At 42.3% G+C, this 24744-nt stretch overlaps 1 protein-coding gene across 1 annotated transcript in view; it reads left to right on the top strand.

Annotated features, from left to right (window-relative positions):
* Positions 1–24744, top strand: part of ADAMTS14 (ADAM metallopeptidase with thrombospondin type 1 motif 14) — a 654816-nt gene that overhangs the window by 266820 nt on the left and 363252 nt on the right. The gene's annotated exons all lie outside the window — the stretch shown is intronic.

Below are 24744 nucleotides of genomic sequence, written 5' to 3'. Positions count from 1 at the left end.
ATTAAGCAAGTACATTGCGAAACTTGTTTGTCTTCTGTTTTAATGGCAGTGATATAGCTAAATGGTGAAGCGTCTGAACAGAGACCACCAGGCTGCAGATCTGAACCCAAGTAGTTGCAACTAAGTGGGCTACCCTTGTGAGGTCAATAAATTCATCCTGTTGAGTTTGATAGTGACAACCTTTATTCTTCAAGCACCTCAACACAAATGATTATCTGATGTGCAACATATACCGTTCACTGGTGGTTTATGAACTTTTAAAGTGATGGGGCATAAATATCTGCCTGAAAATAAACCGTAATCAAAGCAGTGGGGCTGACATTGTCTTAAGGAGAACATTTTGAAATACACAAAGTCAAATGTTGGATTTTGCAGCGCCTTCCCCGTGACGCTCGCCCCCTCTAAGAAATCGTGAAAAAAACGGTGGCAGATATTTACAACAGGACCTGGACCCCAGACCCTGATGGTGGGCAGTACTGGCGTGAGTCTTACCCCCCAAAGGCTGTTTATGAAGTCCTCGGACCCATGGTTGTGTCCCACTGGACTTCTAACAACTCTGAAAAGCTGGCATTTAGAAACTTTTTGGACTTTTCGATCACAGGATGACCAGAGCCATCCAGGACCAACGACCCAAGCTAAGCTGCCCAAGCCGTGACTTCTCTTGGCTGAAAAAGCAAGTTTTGCCAGTTTGAGCATTTCTGTAGCAGCAAATCCATTAAAACAGGCCCATGACCCTGCATGGTCCAGTGGAATTCATTGTCAGATGCATCTTGGTAACTTGTCCTGTTAGAGGACTCTGGAAGAAAGACTAAGGGGGTCATTCTAACTTCGGCGGGTCAAATGACCGCCGCGGTGATTCTGACTTTCCCGCTGGGCGGGCGGGCGACCGCCAAAAGGCCGCCCGTCCGCCCAGCGGGAAAGCACCAGCAACGAGGAAGCCGGCTCCGAATGGAGCCGGTGGAGTTGCTGGTGTGCGACGGGTGCAGTTGCACCCGTCGCGATTTTCAGTGTCTGCCACGCAGACACTGAAAATCAATGTGGAGCCCTGTTAGGGGGCCCCTGCAGTGCCCATGCCAGTGGCATGGGCACTGCAGGGGCCCCCAGGGGCCCCACAACACCCGTTCCTGCCAGCCAGGTTCTGGCAGTGAAAACCGCCAGAACCAGGCTGGCGGGAAGGGGGTCGGAATCCCCGTGGACCCGGGAAACCGCCAGCTTCCCTTTTCTGACCGCGGCTTTACCGCCGCGGTCAGCATGCCCCCGGAAGCACCGCCAGCCTGTTGACCCCCTAAGTACAAATGTATAAAACTTGACCAGGTGAAGGTGCCAAAAGTACCTGGCTGACACCAGGAACCTCCTGGCTGTGAAAATTTAATTTTCCGAATCTGGGCTTTTCCATTGTGATTAGCCCAAAGTCATTCCTAAGTCCCAAACTACTGGATGATAGACAGTCTTTGGCACTTAGGGGGTTATTACAACTTTGGAGGAGGTGTTAATCCGTCCCAAAAGTGACAGTAAAGTGACGGATATACCACCAGCCGTATTACGAGTTCCATAGGATATAATGGACTCGTAATACGGCTGGTGGTATATCTGTCACTTTACCGTCACTTTTGGGACGGATTAACACCTCCTCCAAAGTTGTAATAACCCCCTTAGTGCTTTTTGGGTTCATTTTTCTCGAAATCTTCTCAAATCTCAAATTCATATCCCTGGTTGCCCTTATTCGATTTGTTTCTCATTTTTGTTATTACATTTTGTTCTATTTTCCTAAATTAGAGTGGGATTTTTATTTTGTTGCATTTTTGATTTTCAGCTCTTTTGACTCTCCTAAATGCTTTAAATTGTTTCTAAGTTAAGCCTGTCTGTTCTGAGCCATAGATACCAGGGGTTGAGGAGAGGTTTAAATTACTGAAGTCTTTGACTGAATTGAACCGGTTAGTGTCTTTATTACTTGTGGTGGACTTCCGTCCACTCCAGTTATTAACTCACTTTCCTACATACTGCAAAATGCATATCAGACTGCTTCCATATGCCTTGAAGTTAAACTTGCCCATGTCAAGTTGGCTTTGCTGGACCACAGATTAACAGCGATTCTGTTCTGATGGATAGCCAGAATGTTATCAGGAATGATAACAATGTGAGGTACTGGCCAGGTTGAGCCCACTGACTCCTGTGATCACCCCCACAATCACACCCAATTTTGCACTGAGACATTTATATATGCAACACACATAGACACACAGAGGCTGTTTTCACCCGCATGCATCCCGACTTACCTACTGGTGATCCTCTGGTTTACCACCAGCCCTCCTTTGCCTGCACTGTGAGGCCCAATAGCAATTGGAACAGGACAGGAGCCTGGGCACCTGGAAACTGGAATGACTAACAGCTTCCACTTCACCTGCCAAGTTACTCCCTCCTCTGTCAACTAGCAGAGAAAGGAAATCTAGGGCAAGACTTTGCCTGAGTGAGGCTGGTGATTTCAGCACTCCTGGCTCTGGCTAATCTATAGGGACTTTTTTCACATGTAAACTGGATGTGGAAAGAGGGTTACAAGTCAGCGGTCCTCCTAAATGGAGTGTGCTAATAAAAGGGGTTGAGAATCACTAACTAAACCGGTAGCCCATGTTCAGTTTAGTCAATGGTTGTGTGTGTGGCAGCTAGAAAGTAATAGTGTTCCACACACTACATAATAAGGAGCATATTTATAGGCCCCTAGCGCCACTTTGCGCCACATTAGCTTCAATTTTTTACCCTAATGTGACCCAGCGAGGCCAACATCCTCACACCATATTTATAAATGCATGCATTGAGCCACTTTGTAATCCTTTGCGCTATACAGTATGTGCCTGTGCCAGGCATAATTTATGCAAAGGGGCGTTCCTCCATTCGGCAGGCCGAAAAAATGGCGCAAGGAAATCTAACAGATTTCCTTGCGTCATTTTTTACGGCACTTTTAACGCCTGCTTAGAGCATGCGTTAAAAGGGGGCTTCCATTATTAATAATGTGCTCCTATGTACTCTGCAAGAGTAGCGCCAATATTTTGGCGCTACTCCTGCAGAGTACATCAATAGTGTCAATAAAAATGACGCTATTGCACCCTACCCAGCACCACAGTGCGCCTTATCTTAAAAAAACGGTCCACCATGGTGGTGGTAGGGGGATGCTAAGGGGTGCAATGAAAGTGGTGCTGCACAATATGCCCTTAAATATTTTGCCACCACTATTAGAATTGTGGATGAATAACTATACGATGTGGATGTTTTCAATGAAAGCTTTTGAGTGACATAGTAAACTTGGCCTTCATTCTCATTGCCTGTGATGTCAGTCAGTGCCTTAAGGTGAAAGAGATCTTCCATTTATAATTTTATGTAGAATAAGACCCCTCTCTATTACTATGAGCCAGTAATGGGCATTGATAGGATTCATGGGAAAACCACAAAAATATGCCCACCCAACACTCTCTTAGTCATAACACCCCATCACCACCACTCTAAATATGTAAAACAAAATTCCAGACATCCTCAAATCCGCTACCCTCTCCCCATCAGTTATAGCCTTACACCTTCATGGTAATACAATTTACTAGTTGTGCTGCCACACACCACCGCATCCCTTAGCGGTTCCTCAACATTCCTATAAATGTTGGTATTTATTACCTGAGACCCTTCCAACATCCCACCAACTCCCCTGTAAAACCTCCCCCTTTCCCTGCCAGAATAATTCTGTTCTCCTGGTATACATGTATACCATGTTCAGTAGCGGTGGTATATGATAGAGATGCTGGTGAGCAAAGCAGAATTCCACTATCTCCTGCAGGTCAATATAGGAGAAATGACAGAAGGCAGCGTAAGGAGCCAGTCCACGCCTTTCCTGGGTCCGCGGAGATATTTTAGGTTTAGGGTACTTCTTTCTGGCCAGTAGAGAACCAGAGTTGGCTGCGGATAAGTAGCCGGAGAGGTGTGTAAAGAGAGGTGGGGAAATGCCTCTTCCAGACAATATGATGTTGCAGCAGTGAAATACCACTGTGGGTGTTCACTGCCGTGATGTGACAGCAGTGAACGATCAGGATTTGGGTGCACTATGGTTGTCGTGCATAAGGTATGGATGCCGTACACAGTCTGTAAATAGCCCACAATATTATCATAATCTTTAACTATTGTGTTAGATGTACCAAGCCATGGTGCAGATCTTGGAACTTTGCTATTTCTCCCCTCTCCACACGCCATCTAGGCATCATATCTCCCTGCAAGCAATCCTCATTCTTGCTAATATGGCTTTTTTCCGGAACAAAAAATCTTTCCACACCTTTCTGGAGTTCATAAGCAGGAAAATGCTATTTTATTATTTTTGGAAACAGATATTCCCCCAGGGAAATCTTCCCTGCATGTGTTTTCCACATGAAAGTAATAGTAGCTGCAGTTTTGTTCTTTGTTTGTTGCTACTTGCAGAGGAATACTATGCAGGTATCCACCGAGCAAGGGGGTTGGGGGTTGGACCAAAATAAGAAAATGGTTTAAAGGATGACCGATGTGGATTTAAAGCTTTGTCCTCTTGACAATCTGCTTTTCAAACTCACTGAGGTCCAAAAAGTTAAAGGAATGCTTCAATGAAAACACAATGTTGGCGTTTCGGTTCGCTCATTATATACGGATGATGAAATCCGACCTATTGCCAAAAAGACTTGGCGTTTTGCACTTCTCTGTGAAGCCACACAATCCGAGCTTTTTAAAATGTGGCTGCTATTAAATATATACTTGCAACAGATGTGTCAGCCACCACCTTTGCCAGAACTGCGCATCTCAATTAGATCCCTCCAATTTCTTGGCCACAATGGTTTAACGGTGCAATCTGTGGGCTATCGGAAGAGAAGTTTTTGAAGCCAATGAAAGTATGAGGCATTAGTAAATAAGATTAGAGAAGGTTCGTATTCACCCCTGATGACATTTAAACAGACATAACCTGGAGAATGGTCAATACTTTCTAAAGCACTATTACTATGCGGCCACTAAGCCCGATTTGGGTGCAAATTTCCATTTGTCAAGATTAGATTACGATGTGAGCGATTAGCATGGGGCAGAAAGGGCACGTGCGATGTCTGCGCAGCTTGGACCAGGGAGTAATAAGTGCTACAAACATGTTATTCCTCATTCAGAGATTAGAAACTCGCAATTGGGTGCCAATTATGGTCCAGCTGATTTGTGGGTCCGTCGTGATCGTGCCCTAGTAAACAAATTAAATCCTACATGTAGCGGAAACAAGGAACCCTTTAACTCCCATTTTGGGACTTGAACTGTATGAGACAAAAGTCTGGGGGAAAAACACAACTAATACCTTCTTTTCTCATCTGATGGCACTTGATGCATTTGCACTTTCTCTTATACACTGTCAATTAGGACCTTTCTTTTTTTTTTAAACAAAATACTGTTTGACGGACTTTATATGCCGTTTTAATTTCCTTTACTGTTATTTATACTGTGGATGGTATTACTACAGATGTAATTACTTGGCTTGTCGGAGCATCGGCATATTCGCTAGTAAAGAGCTGAGCACTTCGGAAGATTGCTTGGCAGGCTGGGAGAATGAGGAAGCTTTTACTCAAGTCTAGCAGATGAGTGACTGTGCCAAGCCCAGCCCTCTGCATCAGGAACCGCAAGCAGCCTATCCAAATTTACCGAAGAGTCATTCTGCTTCTCAGTAAATTAACACTTCCCAGTGCTCCGCCCCTCAGTAAAGTGAAATAATTACTTTTTCTATTATTGCTCCTATATATCGAACATTCTTGAAGCAATTACAGCTTGGATGCTCGCAGGCAAAAACAAAAAGATAGAACTGTAATGACAGTGGCGCAAGTAGCATCTGTCTTTAGACAACATCTGAAAATGAAAATGTTTGGACTAACTCAGAGAAATTGAGGAAGTTGTTCCTAGAATAAACCAAGATGTGTATTTGTAACTCTGTTGGATATGTATACCGGTTCTTGAATATGTGTATTGTTATCCAGCTCAGTGGTTTCCATTATATAAGTGGACCCATCAGCATTTGAACTTGTGACCATGAGATCAAACGCAAATTTGTGTGTGGAATCCTTCAAGTGATCCATTAGCCTCATGAGTCAGAAGACCTAATTAGGTGGGCCTCCTACACTGAAACCTTATTTGTCAAATCCAGCTATGTGAAATGTACATCCAGAAGGCCCAAAGGCAGTGCTTAATTTGAGCCAGTGGTTGCCCCCTTGGGCCCACCAGCACTTATTTTTTGGGGGATCAGCACTAACGTTTTTATTCAATTAGAGAGCAAAACAGGGAAAGACGCAAAAATCTGAGAGATGGATGAAGAAATAAAATATTGCAAAAGGGGGGAAGCAGGAACCTGCAAAAGTGAGATAAAGGGGGTGGGAGTGTCTGGTAGTAGGTTAAAGAGACTTGAGACTAATTTAAGGCAGCCAGCTGTGGTATTCCTCATTGCTCTGGCTGAGGGCCTACATGCAGAGCTTCGGGCACCGGAACTCTTTCTTTTACAAGTTAAGCATTGCTTAAGGGCCTTTTTATCAAAACTGTCCCTAGATGCAACTGGCTTGTGTGCCTGCATTCTGTGCCCCTGGGGCACTCTGATATGGCAGGAGGGGATGCAGATGGTTGTGTGCCCCCCTTCTGTAATAGAAATCGTGCTGATGCACATGTAGCACTGGCACAATCCTAAGGGCTGCTCTAATTAACATGGAAAATGCAGAACGAAAGTTTCTGTGGGACTCATTCAATTATATATACCATCCAAACCACTTTGTGGTATGTATAAATATAATATAAAGTCATGTAAAGTATATAAATGTTTACAAACTGAATAATTCACTACTAGAAGCACAAACTTTACAACAGCCTCTCTTTTCTTTGGAAGGGATGTACCATTTAACTCTCCCTTTGGGACAAAAATACATAAATAAATGGTGCTAAAAATCGAATGATATAGTGTATAGATAGAAGAGTTGTTATAACGTTTGAGCATCTAGTAGTGACTGATTAAACTTTTAGCTCATCATTTAATAATATGTACCACAGAGTGGTTTTGATGGTATATACAAATGAATGAGTCCCGTAGGATCTCGTGTTCCCCCCACATTGGTCTGTTTAGGTTACAGGGTTGTCCTATTGCATTTAATATAGTCTCATTTCAATGGGGTGTGACCTCATTCAAATAAGGAAACACTTATCTTTGCACCGGTGCTGTATTACAGACACAGGTACAGAGGCAAAGAGGCAGTCAGAAGGCACCACTTGAGGTGATGCACAGTCAGTGTTATCCCTGAGAATACCCGTGCGGAGAGTGTAATGGGGATCCCATGATCCATCAGACATTCCCTTGTAGGCAGGTGTAGTGACCCACTGCATCCGCCTACACCAGGAGCTCTGCCCCCACTTTCATACACAGATCTGATTACTGTCTGCACTGTGAAAGGGGGACTGATGGTTTCAGAGACAGCCGGTCCACCTCTCAGTAATGCACTGCCCTTAGGGCACGCACGTGTTTGTGGTTGCACTGAGGGAAAGCACATTCATTGTGATAGTGTGCGCTTATACACTTGGTCCTGGTGCACCAAGTTTAGGGCATGCCGTGGTGCAGACCAGGGCATTGAAACATGTCTATAATCTTGGCAGGGATCTTCTGATACCAGATTACCCCTTGGGATGTAGTTAGTAAATATTTTGTTAAGTTATAGCTGTTGTATGACACGGCTCGATGTGCCAGACATAAAATGCTAAACTGCAGTTTGGCAGCCACTGACAAATATTGGTGGCTTTTCTGTAAGCCATTTGTGTGATCTGTCTAGCAGAGACATCACCCCAGCCCAACAGTCACATTCTGCGCCTTCTGCAGAAGATGCATTTTGAAGCATTTACAATTGTTCTTCTGATGCTTGCAGGAGAAAAAAAGAACTATAATGGCATTGGTGCAAACGGGATCTTCTTTAGACGATGACAGTTTGACCTAATCAGAGAAAATGATTTATTGTTTCTAGAATATCACCATCTGAGTATTTGTAACCCTGTGGGGTATACTGACCCAGACTGAAACACGCTGGTATTCAGCCTAGTGCAAAACTCTGTGCTGGAATTCGCTAGGGTATGACCACCAAGAACATGATTTAGGATAAAATTCCATGTATGATGTAATCCAAGGAACGCTCACTCTATCAGCAAACTCTGAGATTCCTTATTTTGTTTTAAAGGATAAGAACACGAAAATAAAACCTGGTTTTCCCTGGCTCGTCCATCTCAAGGTCATCTATCACACAAAAGCAGACTACACCATTGAACAGCGTCACATTGCTCTGCTTCACAAGAATTAACCTGCATCCAGGGCACTACTACCTTGTCTATTACTTTATTTAACACCAGAAGAATAGAGATCGGACGAAAGTTAGCAAGCACCCTTGCTTCTGGCTTTTTTTGGTAATGGCTCTTCAGCACTGACCTTAAATTTGTTGGAGCTACCCCATCACTGATGGTGTAGTCTGGAAATACTGCGACCCAAATATTGATGGGACAGAATATCGTTACAACAATATCAAGGGACAAAATATCAAAACGTATGTGTCTATACATTTTCTGTTCCTAGTTCCACATATATGCACCATGGTGATATTTATATATATCCTCAGGGTACGTAGATGTGGAGTTAAGAATAGTAAATCTCTACCTCCCTCTGTACCCTTACATTTGGAAATTGTGTCCCTCCATGTTGTTGTAATGATATTCTGTCCCATTGATGTTCAGGATTCGATATTCCTTATAACAGTCATCACTGGGGGATTAACTAAAGATGTATTTAAAGAGCTGACAGTGGTCAGTGGTACAGGCCTGTGTAAATGAAGACTATCGTCCAAATAGGTTTTGGTTAGTTTTATTGCTGTCATCAGTAATAGGAAGGATGGACAGTCAAAAAATTGGATATACTTCTCTATGCTTACCCCATCAGGTGCAGAATTCCAAACAGACAGGTACTGGGAGACAGGTAGAAATGTTGACGGGGATAGCACATTTGAGGTAGCACTCAGGTTTATATATGTTGGGAAATTAGACTGTAAATTAGAAATTCTAAAAACATGCAAAAAACATTTACAAGACCTGTCTAACCTGGTGTCTCAAGAATGCATGATCTGTGTAACTTGCTGAGTAGCTTTGCCATGCATGCCTCATGAGTGCTAAACCTGAGAGTTCTGTTTTTCTTCTGGATGCAACCTCATACTGCCAATGTATCCTGAGTGTTGCTGACAGTAGATTATTTATTAGGTTTTGTATAAATACAAACCCGAAATTAAATTATAACTTTTAAGACAGTTCTGCTGAGTTAGGCCTGGAGCTCTAGTGAAATAGACGTGGGAAATGCAGACAAAGGCCCAGATGTAAGTTGGCCTTCTTGTGCAACATTAGCGTCATTTTTTGATGCTAATGTGCCCCAATGAAGCCAAATTCGCAGCGCCATATTTGCAAAAAGAAAGAAAAAACAAAAATATATGTTTGGTTTCTCCTCATTTTCCTATCCGTACTATTTTATGTGACAGCATATTAAAGGTAAGGCAGAACACTATTATTCACCTTTTTCCTAGGACTGGTGGGGATCATCGAAAGGCTATTCTTTATCTATAACTATTTCCAGTTATGACCCCAAAGAAGTTAAGTAATATTGGGCACTGGAGACTACAGACGTACTTGTAGTGGTCAAAATGCTAATGAGTGGAAAATTCCAGTTTTGTTCTGCCACATGTCTTATTTTCATTTTTGTGCTTAGAGTCTACTGATGGATTCCGTTTCCAAGTAAACTACATGTACAGAGAATATATATATATTTAAACCCGCAGTATAAACAATGTACAATGAAACAAAGGAATACAAAAGAAAATCAGATGTGTCTGCTTAAATATAGTTTTTGAGTTATGGTCCAAAACAGATAGGCTGTTTGGCATTTGGAGCTGTGTTTCGTGTATAAACATTTCTGGAAAGTGACAAACAAATCTGAGTTGGAATTGCTCTCACTTGAACAAAGTTACCATCTGTCTCTAAAAAAGAGCGATTGAACATCAGCTGGAATACGTCATGAACTGCTAATCGCCATTATAACAAACCCAAAACAAGCATTTGCAATGCAATGGATCTCGAGTTTGCTGGAGTTAGAGCTATTGGGGTTTTAAGTTCCTAACTGGACTTTTCTTGCCACATACATTGAAAATGAAAAGTAAAAGAGTTTACATAAGCGAGCCGATTCAAAGCTCCACAGCCGCCATGAGCATGAAGGAGGCACACAAAAGGAAAAATAAGTTTGCTCGCAGTCAAACATATCGGCAAATGTGCAATTATCCATGTAACAGGGTCGGTCCCCAAGGCGGTAACAAAAATGCCCCAAGGAGGGACAAACGTAAAGCATTTACCAGAGATAACAAAGGATTTTTGAAAGGCAAGCCCTTCAACGAGTGAAAGTGATGGGGGTGAGGTGGGCGTGGTTAAAAGTCCACATAGATACCAAGACATCGGAAAAACAGCGCCTGCGCCCTGCTATGCTCAACTTAAAAAGTGAAACACAAATGGTATTCTTATAGCTCTGTTCATTGCCACAGCGACTGTGTAGGTTTAATTTTCCTCTTTCTTTTCCCATTCAAATGTTTACAGATTTCTCACATCAAGAAACGTGCGAAATTTGATAATGGTGCACAAAGTTGTGTTTTCGTAATTTCTGATACAACTCGTTAGCACAGAAAGACTTCTCATCTTCAAGACAGCCAAGACAATGTTACTTAGTGGTCAGCAAATAGAAAACTTACCTCGATTCTCAAAACTCGAATTTTGAGTAATTTTGAGAATTTATGGAGGCTAAAAACACCAACAAATCTGGGTGATGCGAGTTTGAGATTTCGTTCATCCATTTGGTTGTATGTCGGAACAACGCATGCTTTTACCACGCATGTCGTTACTCTGCAGTCTTCACAATGAATACGTCTTAACCACGCATAGCCTTACAACAACATACCTTAGGGAAAGCACTGGACTTTGGAGTGGTAAAATTTACTATTTCAACTCCATTCTGTGCAACAGTAGTTAAAGTGTTGGACTTTAAAATCCAAAGCTGCTTTCCCTAAGGCATGTCGTCGTAACGACAGGCGTTTTAAAGGAATGCATGGTAAAGATGCATTCGATGTAACAGCCGCTTAGTAACAGCAGAGCGTGGTTCAGCCGTCATAGTAGAAGCTGCTTCCCGTACCAGTTATGAGCGACTTAACCATAGCCCCTTGTCAAAAACGCATTGTATTGAAAGTTTTTGTTGTACTTCATGTCTTCTCTACTGTATATATTTTTACCAATATCTCTGTGCAGAAAGTTTTCACCCATGAAGGCCTGCTTCCCACTTTAGAAAATCTAAAAAATATATACATACTATTGGTGAGCTGTGCTTAATTGAGTCTGATGCTTCCATCACACAAAAACCCTGTGACTTCATTCTTGAATTTCTCTAGAGCTCTATTTCTAGCGCACTCACTCCCTTTGATTCCTTCCACCTGTTTTGATTGGATAAACAATAAGTAAAAGATATTAGTTTAAAATTAGTTAACAGTGAGTTTTAAAATACTTTTGTGTGCATTGCCATACCGACTGTGACAGAGAAGGTAGGCTAGATGGTAGACTGGGGCTACTGCACTCCAATTGTGGTGGTTGAGGTCATTTGCCAATCCTATCCGGAGGTCTGTATTATTATGACTCTGTAAACTGGGCCAAGGACATCCGTCTCTGCACTTGACTGTCAGGCTAACATGGGCGAGCTATGGTAGGCTTTTTACAGAGGCAGTGTGGTGGGCATGGGCTCAAACCTCAACAGTCAACTGACAGGCCCAATAAAGTAATGTCCAGCCCAGTGCTTATCTTTTATGTAAAAAGAAAGTACTTTAGTCACTTAGCAGAACGTAATACTACACAATTCAATGGAAATAATATGTACGGGGTTGTGAACTGAGGTGTATTAGAAAATGAGGTGCTGCATCCCCTTGTTCCAGTATCCTTCTGGAATCCACTTTAGATCCCTTATCTACCCTTCCAAACATTCTATGTCGAATGTAGACATTAGGCAAGATTAGGAGCAGGTAGAGGTGGCTAAAACACTCCCACTGATCAAATGTGCAACTCGGTTCAATGTCTCTTTACTGCTTCAGCAAAAAATGTTAGTGTTTGCAAGCAGACTCATCTGTGTGCGTTTAGTTTCTTATCCCTAGTAGAGGCTAAGCTATGTGTTTTAAATGCCGGTAGCGTAGTAGTTCAGGCTTAGCAATTGATGTGGTCCATGCTCCCACCATCATGGCAGCTGCTTCTCTCCTGCAGGCACTGCACCTCTCAACAAAGTCTGCAGGGACAGCCAGTGAATCAGATCTACGTGGCAGAAATTGTCTTTCAGGTGAGTTTCAGGCAGGTATTATGGTGTCCCAGTTGCAGCCTCCGTGCTGAAATCATCACTGTAGTGTGTTTCTGGCTGTTGTTGCCTCCAGGCTGATCAGGCATCCCACTTCACTAGAGACACAACTTTCTCTTACGATATCAGCAACAAAAAAAAAACAATCTTTTAAGCCCGGGCCAAACCTCCAGATGACAGAGGATACTTAGGCGGTCATTCTGACTGCGGCGGGCAGCGGTCGCCACCCGCCATGCGGTTACCGCCGAATGACCGCCCCGCGGTCAAAAGACCGCAGCGGCCATTCCAACTTTCCCGCTGGGCCGGCGGACGACCGCCAAAAGGCCGCCCGCCGGCCCAGCGGGAAAGCCCCTGCAACGAGGAAGCCAGCTCCAAATGGAGCCGGCAGAGTTGCAGGGGTGCGACGGGTGCAGTGGCACCCGTCGCGATTTTCACTGTCTGCTAAGCAGACAGTGAAAATCTGTATGGGGCCCTGTGAGGGGGCCCCTGCACTGCCCATGCCAGTGGCATGGGCAGTGCAGGGGCCCCCAGGGGCCCCACGACATCCGTTCCCGCCATCCTGGTTCTGGCGGTGAAGACCGCCAGAAACAGGCTGGCGGGAAGGGGGTCGGAATCCCCGTGGCGGCGCTGCAAGCAGCGCCGCCATGGAGGATTCCCTGGGCCAGGGGAAAACCGGCGGGAAACCGCCGCTTCCCCTTTTCTGACCGCAGCTTTACCGCCGCGGTCAGAATAGCCCAGGAAGCACCGCCAGCCCGTTGGCGGTGCTTCCGCTGCCCTCCGCCATGGCGGTCATGGACCGCCAGGGTCGGAATGACCCCCTTAGTCTGGTACAGTTTTATGTATATCACACTGAAAGCACATAGAGTGACACTGCTCACTCCTAACTTTGCATTCTTTGCAAGATAGCTTTTTCTGGTTGCTCTTTGCTTCAGGTGCTTATTGGGATTCTTCTTCTTGACAGTTTCTCCACCTGCAAGTTCTGGCTCACTCCTTCCCTCCCTCAGAAGCCACTTTAGGCAGACCCTTGGCTCCTCATGCATTAAATGTAGACTTCAGATTAGATGCCCCTACCTCTGGGAGACAGTCCTTCAGGCAATCACCAGCCCTGTATACACAGCAGCTCTTTCAGTGCTCCTCCCATCCTTGGTCAAGAAGAACTTGGGATTGGAACAAAGTGATTAATCTCACAGAAGGTAGCAGTGGGGCGTGATGCAATCAGGGCCCTTCAAAACATGGCCACTAGGAAGTGTCTCTCTGCACCTGGCTGCCAACAGCTTTCCTGATGCAGTAATCAGTGACAGACAAATGGGCAGGTCCTGTCTAGAAACTTCCTCAGCTTTAACAATTGAAATCCAGTCTCACCACTCATAGTTGCAGTCTAACAAATGTAAGTGCCCAGGACAAATAAATTGCAGGCCTTTGCTAACAAGGCACTCACTGACATTCTAAAGTGAACACTTTCCACATCCTCCAGTCATAGGATTACAGCAATACAATTTCACTGTCTTGGGAAAGCTGTCTTCATTCTTCAACTTGTGCCATGCCTAACACCACTGACATCCAAAATGAATCCAAGTGACCTCAGTGCTCACACTGAAACAACACACACTGCACATAAATGCACTTAAAATGGGTAATCAACACTAGGTTCTGGGTGTCATGTAATAGAGTAATAGAAGCATGATTGGAGCTTTTACTTTCACCTCCACTTAGCACAGAGAAAAGAGTCTGCTCACAGTGTAGATTAAAAGAACAAAATACAGTGAGACCACCACACCATGTGAATCACCCAGAGTCTGGACAGTAATCCAAGGCCCTTTTGAGGCACATTTAGTGTGTCTCTGTAGGTCACAAAACCAGTTCTGGGTCCTATATTACCAAGGACAAAGTCCTTCTTTCACATGCTAGATTAGTGTGACACCAGGCCCAAAGTCAAAATCAGAATACTAGTTTAACAGGCAGCAGAGCTCTCAGGGGTGCATGCCTGTTTACCATGAAGGAGGGAACATTTTCGTCCCAACAGCAGTGATGGGCCCTAGAAACCCAAGCTGGTTACTTTACAATACTGAATGGAATCAATCATAATAATGCCAATTAGTATAAGGTGTTCATCAACTGGAGTCAACTCCATACAAAATCATTTTTTGCGGTTTCTTGTAGAAATTCCTTCTTTGCCTGTCTTGATTACTAGACCTAACCACCAACTTCATTTTGTCCATGTTTTCTTCTCTTACAAAACGTTACAAATGTTGTTAAATAGGGACTCACTGATACACACATGCAGGGTTTTATTCTGGATTCTTAATAGTCTAAGCACTTAAAGCATGTCCTCTCTGTACTAATGGAGAAATATATTCCACTAAATGAAAGCCTTCCATATAAACAGGCAAACTGATGATGCTGTGAGTTAAACAGATCAGAAGCGTGAATGTGTATGTTACCTGGGGATTGGATTCATGATTAGCTCAAGGGTTGCAGAGTTCCACAATCAATGTGTATACAAACTTAAAACATGATGGCTTTATGACTTTAAAGGTAAATTGACAGTTATTTTGAAAGGAATTTTGCAGTAGGTATGTGCAGTATGTTTTGAAGAGAAAATATTTTGGTTATTAAAGAAACACTGTATAAGAAACATTGAAATGTAATTTGAAATTAAACTGAATACTGAATTTACCAATTATGAAAGCAATTTCTCGATAACTCAGAAGCTCAGAGAAAGAAATTAGCAGTATAATTGCACTATGCGGTTCCTGCCATGTGGGTTTTTTAAGACCCTGGTTGTACCAAAAAGAGATCTCCTATTTAGAATAGTATCTGCTCAACACCTTTAGATTCCATTGTAGGTAGGTGCGAGAATTCCGTGGTATTGTGCTTTGCACCTTGAATGTCCCTTTAAAAATGATAATTTACCAGGGAAACCTCTGTTTCCAAGCCTGATTCCAGTCGTATTTCCCAATGTTCATCTGCTTTCCCACCAAGACCTTTCACCTGCTTTGAAATAGAGAAATCTCACAGTGGAACACACATGGAGTGTTGCATTGCTTCATCACTTGTGCTTCCCAATTTGGCTGAATCAAGAATGACATGCAACCTAACATGAGGGCTAAAATTAGGTGTCCTTTACATATCTCTGAGTCTTCTCTTAAATGGTTTCAATCTTCCACTAGGCCAAAATTAGATATTACCATTTGTCATAAAATAACTCAGTCTGCGTTGTCTTATGTTTTATGTTTTTGTGAACCAATCCAGCTCATGTCTGAAATATAATGATATGTTTTTCCCATAAAACTTCTGTGAGGAGATAGATGTATGCATCATATGAAAGTATGCCTTATTATTTGTGGCACAAAATGCAGGATATCAATCTTACTATGATCTTAGCCTCTGTATCTACGTCCAAGAGTGCACAGCATATAACATGCAAAGGAAAAGGAAGGAAATACATCCACCTTATAAACATACGGCTCCATATAGTACATACGTGTAACATGGCTTGTAACCACATTGTTCTCCATCATACAAGGTCAATAGGCATAAAATAACATACACCTTAGGGCTGCTGCTTCCAATGGGTAAGTGTCAAGGCAGAACATTTTCACTATGGCCCACAGATGAAATAGCTCATGTGATATTTACTTATGGTTTTTGCAGCCACCAGATGATTTTGGTGAATAACCTGGAATAGTAGTAAATTGCGATAAATGGGATATTAGGGGTGAAACTGGGAAAAGGGAAGGAAATTCGTATATACCTTGACTCTGACATCATCATTAAGCAGAGTTCTATAAATCTTGCATCTTCATCTCCTTAGGGTCAAGCCTGTGAGCGGATGCGATTGCGCATATGTCTCATATGCGAGATGCTGTTGTGTTCAGTAAAGGGCTTGGAGTCCGCCTGTCGCTCGCCATTTGTTGGTTTGCGTGGCACTATTCTTTACAGCCTCTTAATTCGTCAAGGCACACCTGGCATCACTTCCGTTCCTCTGTGTGGAGCAGAGATCAAACACTAATTGATGCAACTTAATTAGTGCCCGACCGCTGCTCCCAACGTAATCGAGGTACTATTTGTTGTTTTTAACTGAAAGTAGTCTGCAAACAGAAGGCTTGACTGGCAAAAATGTGCCCAGCGGGCACAAAATTGCAAAGTTTTATTTTTTAAAGCTAACTTTATTTTATTTTGCCAAGTCATCTTTCCTCAGTTTGTTCTCATGTTTTCTTTTGTTTTTGCTTGTGGGCGCTGTTGTCAAAAGATGACTATTAACTTGTTTGACATATGCAAAATCTATTGCATTGCAAATGCTTGTTTTTGAATTGGAGCAGGTGTGAGCTATAATTGACCGGTAGTTGTGGAGCGTGACTCCAATATCTTATTTTCCTTTAAGCTCAAAACTCTACCCTTTCACCATAGTTTTTAACTATCTGCCTGGGAAGAAGGGACAAAGAGAGGGAAGAGGAGAAATGCCCAAGCTCTTGTTCTTAACTATTTCCAAAACTAGCAGCTGCCAGGTTGATTTCACATTATTGTTCCCTCTAATCATTGCTTTGTCCTGATCCAGTCGGCCCTCATATATTACACAGTGCTTATCATTTAGCTTTTTTATACCTATTTCACAGCTTAATATACGCTGTTTACAGCATTCAGGTTGGGGTGCGTGTGTATGTGTGTGCTCCAAGGAGAGCTTACGTGTGCCTTTTGTGTAAGTGTGCATGTACCTTAGTGTGGGCCTGCGGTTGGCATAGATCAGTGGTCTCCAAACTTTTTAATGCCGTGCCCCCCCAGTTGAAAAATAAAAATCATTGGCCCCCCCTCAGAATTTTTCCCACTTATTTTATAAAGATGCAATGTTTAAATATGTCTAGACGTATTTAAACATTGCAGTTAAGTAATGTTACCCTTTTTATTAGTGCAGTAACATGTTTCTGCTTAAAACAAAACAGTGTTATCTCTCTAATGCTTATTTTGGGCACAGCCTGGCACCCCCCCCCCCCCCCCCCCCCACCCGGGATCCCTTGAGGCCCCCAGGGGGGCTCACCTCCCAGTTTGAAGACCCCTGGCGTAGATAGTGTGTGTTTGTGGTCCTGGATGCATATGAGAGGTTAAGGAGTGCAACTGTATCCAGGATGTGTATATCTCAGTGGAATCTGTGTTTGTTATTTTATTGTGTTTTCTACAGTGATTTCAATGTATAAGTAGCCCTCTCAACTCACTCAGTTTTAAAGGGCTGGTGATTCTGTGCACTTTGCGCTCAGGAATGTTTTGGGGTACATCAGAATTTACCGCTATGATGAAGGCATTGAGCTGGGTTCTTGGTCAGTTTTTGTTTTGAAGAAGTTTCTGCAAATTTCATAGAGTGTAAGAAGGTGGTACTTGACTCTCCCAAGATAGGGGATGAACTAGGATTCTTTCTTACATGTACTTTGACTGTGATTCAATCTTGTCAGCTCACTCAAAAAAGAATTGGCAATACTCCGAGCTCTGGCTGTCATCTACAATTTTGTTTTATTTTTTAATTCCTATAATATCATTGTACACAAAAATGTGACATCTATTTGAATCTACTAACATATTCATCATTACTAATAAAGTAATTTATGAAACAACATAAATAGAGGCACATTAAAAAGCACTATTACTATTGTAAAACCATTTATGCTAAAAGAAAAAATGAATCCCTCTTCGTAGAGAAAAATATGGCTAAAGTTAGCTGCTTAGTGGTGGTTGTGACCAACCATGATCTGAAGTGCCTGCATCTAGGGGTGCGTGCCATGACCCGAAGTGCCTGATGCTAGGAGTGACATGAGTCACCTACAGCAGCCATGGGCAGCCGTGACCTCAAACCTTACCAGGTATGAGCGACCACTCTAATCCTGTGCAATACATCACTGCAAAGCACAGAAGACACTTGCACTGACTCTACCAATATGTGTGGTCTCCATCAAGTGCGCCTTCACCACAAAAGAGTCGCCAGGCCAACCAAAGGTGGCCCTCGAGCTGCAACCAGCATGCTGATGTGCTGTGAGAATCCAAAGATGGTGGGGCAGCCCCCTGTGTGTAACTCAAGAATCCAAGGAACACGCTTATTGCATCTGAGCATCAACACCTAGGTAAAGTCAGGAATTGTGGAACTCCCTCATACATAAACTAACGTTGGTTAGGCCAACGCCATGACTTTAAAGACGGTTCTGGGATATGTTACAGACTGACCTATGGGTCACAGAGCCAGGGAAGCTGCTTGTAAATTCTTATGTGAATCTGCAGCTGCACTTAGATGAAACTTGATTAGTTTCTGTGAAGAAATCCTTGTGGAACAAGTGGAGAACCTTTTTGCCTTTGTTTTTTCTTTATGTAATACTACATTTTGGATTGTATTTAAGTACTCTTCCTTTTTACTAAAAGAAGCACCTGGCTGGAAGGAAAATATCGTGTCTGTTACATACCTGTTGGGCTCTGACTCTCTGTCCCCACACTACCTCCCTGAGAAGCTTTGGACCTCTCTCTTCCAACTATAAATGGTCAAGCGCTGAACGGGTTTACGTGGTGTGCAGTTTGTAAGATCATAGTAGGTCTAGCCCTGAGGCAATAGAGGCAAAAGTTCTAAACCACCACGATTGAAGCCTAGGAACCCCAGCATGTCCAAGGTCTGTAAATAGGTTAATAATTTACCACTATAAAATGTCCGTGACCTATGAAAGGCAAAAGGGGGAGGTAGTACTAAGGTCCATATTTATACTTTTTTGCGCCACATTTGCGTCAATTTTTGATGCAAAAGGGGTGCAAACTCACAAAATGCAATTATATTTTGTAAGTTTGCGCCGCTTTTGCGTCAGAAAATGATGCAAATGCGGCGCCAAATAGTATAAATATGGGCCTAAGTCCGGTAAATATGCAGCAATTGTGTTCTTTTACTTATCGGATGCTCGAGTTCCATACCACAGAATAGGGTAGAATGTGGTAATATTGAATTATTCTGACACTTCCGATTTGCATAAACTGGAATACTTGGGTATTTCCGTGAAAACAATCTCGTCAACTTTTACCTGTAATAATTTGTGCAGTAAAAAAATTGAAGTTACTGCAGTACTTATAATTACCATTCAGGTTTTGAGGCATATAGATTAAGGGTACAGCTGTGTAGTCCCTTGAACAGGATTGTTAGTTTACCTTTACAGTGCAATCTGATCAAGACTGTGCTTTATCAGTTATACTGAGGGATAGTGGAATTACGAGCTTTTTGCATCTGTGGCATTCTCTGCAGAGATATGGATTTTCAGCACTTGCCACATATTCAGCAAAAATGTTTCATTCTCAAAGAGATCAAAAGTTCCTAAACAAAGTAGCACGTAGTGCAGTGCGGAAACTGGACAACTTTTAGTTGCGTTTTTGCAGTACTAAGATGTTAAACCAGCACTAAAGCGATGAAACCTTTGCGCAAATAGCACAAATGTTTCTTAAAACTAGCAATACTGTCACAGGATTTGCTGCATTTTTACTCATAAATTGCCTTGTATTGCCACGTCATTTAGAAACCAGTGGTGAATATTTTGATCTTCCATTGCCCCATAGTTCAAGTGGCCCTCGCTATACATGATCAACCTCACTCCTTCCATGGATACAAACTCGGGCTCAATGTGTTCTCTTTCCAGCTTCTCAAACATTTGCCCAGGGGTCTGCACAGCTGCATGGAAGACGTTTAGACCCCATCCTGCTGCCAAATGGCCACCATTGTCCGCGCGGACTGCTGTCTGGGAGCCTCTGATGTGCTTCCAATGTTTGTGAACGCTCCTTGCCGAAGTAACAATGTTTTAAATGCACAAACTCATCTTTTTCTGAAGATTTTACTCTTGACATATGCCGTCATTGGCTAAACAATTGAACGCTGCGCTGCAAGAATTAATTTTGTGCATCTGTTTTACTCTTTTTGTATTTTTGTATGCCAGACAATATTTTTTATGGATTTTTTTAATTTACTGAGCCATAATCAGCATCAGGCATCTCTCTGATGCCATGAGTTCTCAGGCCTGCCTCTGCAGTTTTAGAGCTCGTCTTCCTTAAGCAGGAAGGGGCGTATTTTGAGCTTTCTTTTGTACCGGCCAGTAGCCATTTGATTAGCTCTTTATTCGGTTGCTCCTATGGATAAACTCAATTTGAATTAAGATGTTAGCTCAAATAAAAAAAATCCGTAGATTAGAGCCCTCAAATCTTTCCGTTTAAAGTCAGCCATCGACCCTCATGCAGCCTTTCCGTGCTTTGTATGTAGAGTGGGAAGATTGCGAAATGTCGAGCCCGCTTGCTAGGTGAAAGGAAAACCAGGAAAAGTACATGTTGAGCATATTTATTTATTATCACTGATGTTGATGAAGGGCCTGCATGCAACATGGTCTTATCATCCCCAGCCTGGGTCCCTTCCTGACTCCTCCCTTCCTGTACCTTTCAATATTCTCATTTCGGTTGAACGTTGCATGTACAGTGTGTTGCGGTGGCTTGTCAACCTGAGTTTCACTCAGGGGCCTAGGTCCCAAGTCGACACATTCCCACTTCTGTGTAGAGACTCAACCCACATTCCGTGCCCTCAATGAGTTGTTGGTCCCTGCTGGTGACCTGTCAAAGAGTCTAGATTCTGGCAGGGTCATTCTTATGTACACTTCACTGACACTTTCATCAAGGGCCTCCTGTTGCCTTTCCCTTTGATACAACCAGTTCCCTGTTTCCGGGTCTTGGGCTATACAATTGGTTTGAAATGTGAGAAGCTCTGGGTGACAGTTCCTCCTGATCTCGAGACAGTGATAATGCTACACTTTCTTTCAGTGGCAACCATCGGTTCCAACTCATATGCAGGCTTTTTCTTCTGATGCTGTCACACCAGTATCAAGTCCTCTTCATCTGTGCTGCTTTTCTGGGCTTCTGCATACAATGTAATTTTTCTCTCTTTGCGTCTGTATCTTGTAGACTGGAGTCTTGGCTTAGAGCAGTCCATTGCAGTAGTTTGCTGTGTAGTGGGCATGCAAACATTAGTGTGGAAATCATGTTTAGATATGCTCTTGGTACCTGACAAAGTGCTGTGCTCTGGTGTACTCCTTCAGTCTTTGCTTGTTCAGTCATCCTCTTTGATGAGCTCATGGAACTCTCAATGATTCCATTGGCTTGAGGCCACACAGGTGTAAATTTTAGGTGCTGAATTGCCAAGTGATTATGAAACTCATGAGTAGTGAATCCCGTCCATTGTTGGACATTAGGGTGTGGGAAGGACCCACGCCTCAAATGTATCATTTGTGTTGTTATTGTTTTGCTGCTTTGGTGGATGATGTAATCTTTTGAGAGGAGATCTGGTATATTTATCCATGCTTTCTAGTATATATTTCCTGATGACGTGGCCACAAAGTCAAATTTGAGCAGGCCCCCTGCTTTGTGGGAGTTTTGACATCTTCAGAGGTGGTGCCTTTCAGGACTTCATGACACACTGGCTTAAACGTCATTCTCACAATGTTTCCTCCACCATCTTGTCTAGCAGCTTAAACCAGTCTTTCTGACAGAGTTCACTTGGAGACATTATCCATGCATGCACCCGAGCCACTACGTGCACCTTCCTTCTTCCTCTGAACCCAACGGGTGCACTTAAACCCACCTGAATCACGAAAGCACATCTGAAGTAGTGGGGTGAGTGCCCCCGTTAGCAAGCGTCAGACTAAAAATATATGCAAAATGCCCAAAGGTGAGTGCAGAGTCAGATGAGAACAAGGGCAGTTTCAACCAACTGAAGATGGACTTGAGATCACAGTGTGTGTGCCTCATGGCAGTATGCCCGAAGCAGAGCACACCAAGTATGGCAACACTGAATGGTGACCATGGCATGCCATGAGGCCATGGCAGTCTTGAATGAAAGCAGACAAGGTGCAGGCAAACTCCATATTAGAAATCCACTTTTTAAGCCATGGACCTAATTTAGAAGTGGGTGGAAATCGATACTCCTCCAGTTTATAGAAGAGATGCAAAATCAGGAGTAGAATTTACTGCCTGAACTTCCTAAATCAGACTATTCTTTTGGCTCAAACAAATTCTTCCCTTCCAATATAGCACTTCTTTGAGGACAGAAAAGAGACTTTCAATGTCCAGTTAACTCTAAATGATACCCCTTGTTGACAATTGAGATTAGTTTGTAAAAGTAAAAAACAGTAAAAATAGATAATTAAATAAGTGCATAGTTCAAACATTTATTTTGGAGACCACAGCAGGAGCTTCCACATTACAAGTACATCACATGCTCTAACAAAGTGGAGCCCAATGACAATTTTATGGAAGAAGTCACCCATCATGGTTGTGAGTTCAGTCATCTGCATGTCTATATATAGGTCTGTGCTATGAAATAAAATACATTGAAGGTGCCATCTAGCCTAACATAGAAGGGACATGGTTAATGAAGAATAAGAGGGAAAACAAATCAAAGGGCTTGATTAATAAAGGTAAATTACACTCTTGAATATGTTTACACTTTTGAGTAGGTTTACTACATTTTGGTATTCATAAACTTCACTTTTATGGTAAATTACACTTTTGTAGTAACCTTCACTTTTGTAGTAAGTTCAGCACTACACCTGGTCAACCCCTGGTACTGCAACACCCTCCATAGAAAATAATGGTGGTAGGGACGTTATAAAATACCATAGGACATAATGATAAATTAAATTAAACTATTTAAAACAGTTACAAATTAAAATAAATATAAACTAATGTTAAAAGTATATGTAAAAGCAGTACTTTTTTATTGTAGTATATATGTACTACTTTTATATAAACTTTTTCAAATGTGCAGTTTGTGTACCAGGCCCAAAGTTAGTCTGCAGGTTCCCATTTTTACCCTTTTTATTTAATAGAGTTATTTAGATATGCCGTGAATAGCGCAGATGCGTATTTCCCTCTGTTTCCAGGTTTGCAGTATTGCAGTAGAAATTGAGGCTTTTAAATAATACTTTTACTGCCTTTTGAGGAAAGTACTGGATCTATTGTTGGGTGGAAATAGACCATGGTGATTGTAACATGGAAATTCCTGAAGTTTCTTCAATATGCGAATTCACATCATTATGTACCATTTGTGGTAAAAGTTTACTGCAACTGCAAATGCACAGTAAAAACATAATGTAAGTGGCTGTTGCTTGCAGTGCTTTTGGTTTTTGATGCTATTGTTTTAGCACAAAATGGATCATCAGGTCAAACATTGATGTGAGGACACATTTTGCGCTAAAATGAAATAACATATTTACATTTTGTATGATTGTATCATATTTTTCCTGACATTTTATGTAATTACACAAAATCAAATTACATAAAGTTCACTCCCAGATAGTGGAAAATCACATGCAGGAAGAGGACAGCAAACTGTATTCTGCCTCCACTGTCCATACACAAAATTAACCAATTCACCTGTTATTCCAGCCACCTACATCATTTATACTCATTTCTCCACTAGATCACCTGGGGAAAATGACATTACCCAGTGGTGTGGTATTTAGTGGATAGCCTCCATCAACCTACCAGTGGATCTCTTAAGTCCCATTTCCCCGGGTTTCTACACAGCCCTTTAAGGCTTAAGGAGGTTTTAGAATGGCACAAAAGAATCTACCTAGAATGGAACCATTACTATGCAAATCTAATGTATGACAGTGTCAGGACTATCACATGCTGTAGCGTAATCACACTTTTCACATTATGAGCCTTGATCTTTGAATTTGTTGTAGATTACTCTTGCACAAGTGTTTTTATATAAGCATCTGACACTTTTAAAGTCCTCAAAGTAAAGAGAAATATGAAAGATGACGGGATGAAGTACTCTCTGGCATGCATTATAGTGGTTTATCAAATAAAAGGAGTCTCTTGTGTTTAGGTTACAATTTTTCTTTCGCCCTCCCACAAGTCATCTGCACAAAATGATGTGAAGTTAACAGAGTATGTTGCCTTTTTAACTTTGCAGAAGAATAATAGTGAAAATGGTCCATGTACTTGGCTTAATCAACCCAAAACTGTGTCCTGAGGGAGACTGTCTGTACCCTCCACAACTGCAGAAACATGTCAGTTTTCCTTGCCTTTCACATACTAAATAAATCCAACTGATGCTTATTTATTGGTGTCTGTCCTTTTTTAATTTACAATATTAGATTTCTCATAAACGTTTTAGATGATTGTGTCAGGATGGGAAAATTAATTGCTTAGACAGATAGGGAATTTACTTCTAAGGAAAAAATAAAAAACAATACCTTTTAGCTAGCCATTGCTGATTTCCAGTAGTCCATTATGATACA

This window comes from Pleurodeles waltl, chromosome 6 (genome assembly GCF_031143425.1).
Source record: "Pleurodeles waltl isolate 20211129_DDA chromosome 6, aPleWal1.hap1.20221129, whole genome shotgun sequence".
NCBI lineage: Eukaryota > Metazoa > Chordata > Amphibia > Caudata > Salamandridae > Pleurodeles > Pleurodeles waltl.
Note: the sequence above shows the minus strand (reverse complement) of the source record. Positions and strands in the feature narration are given on the sequence as shown.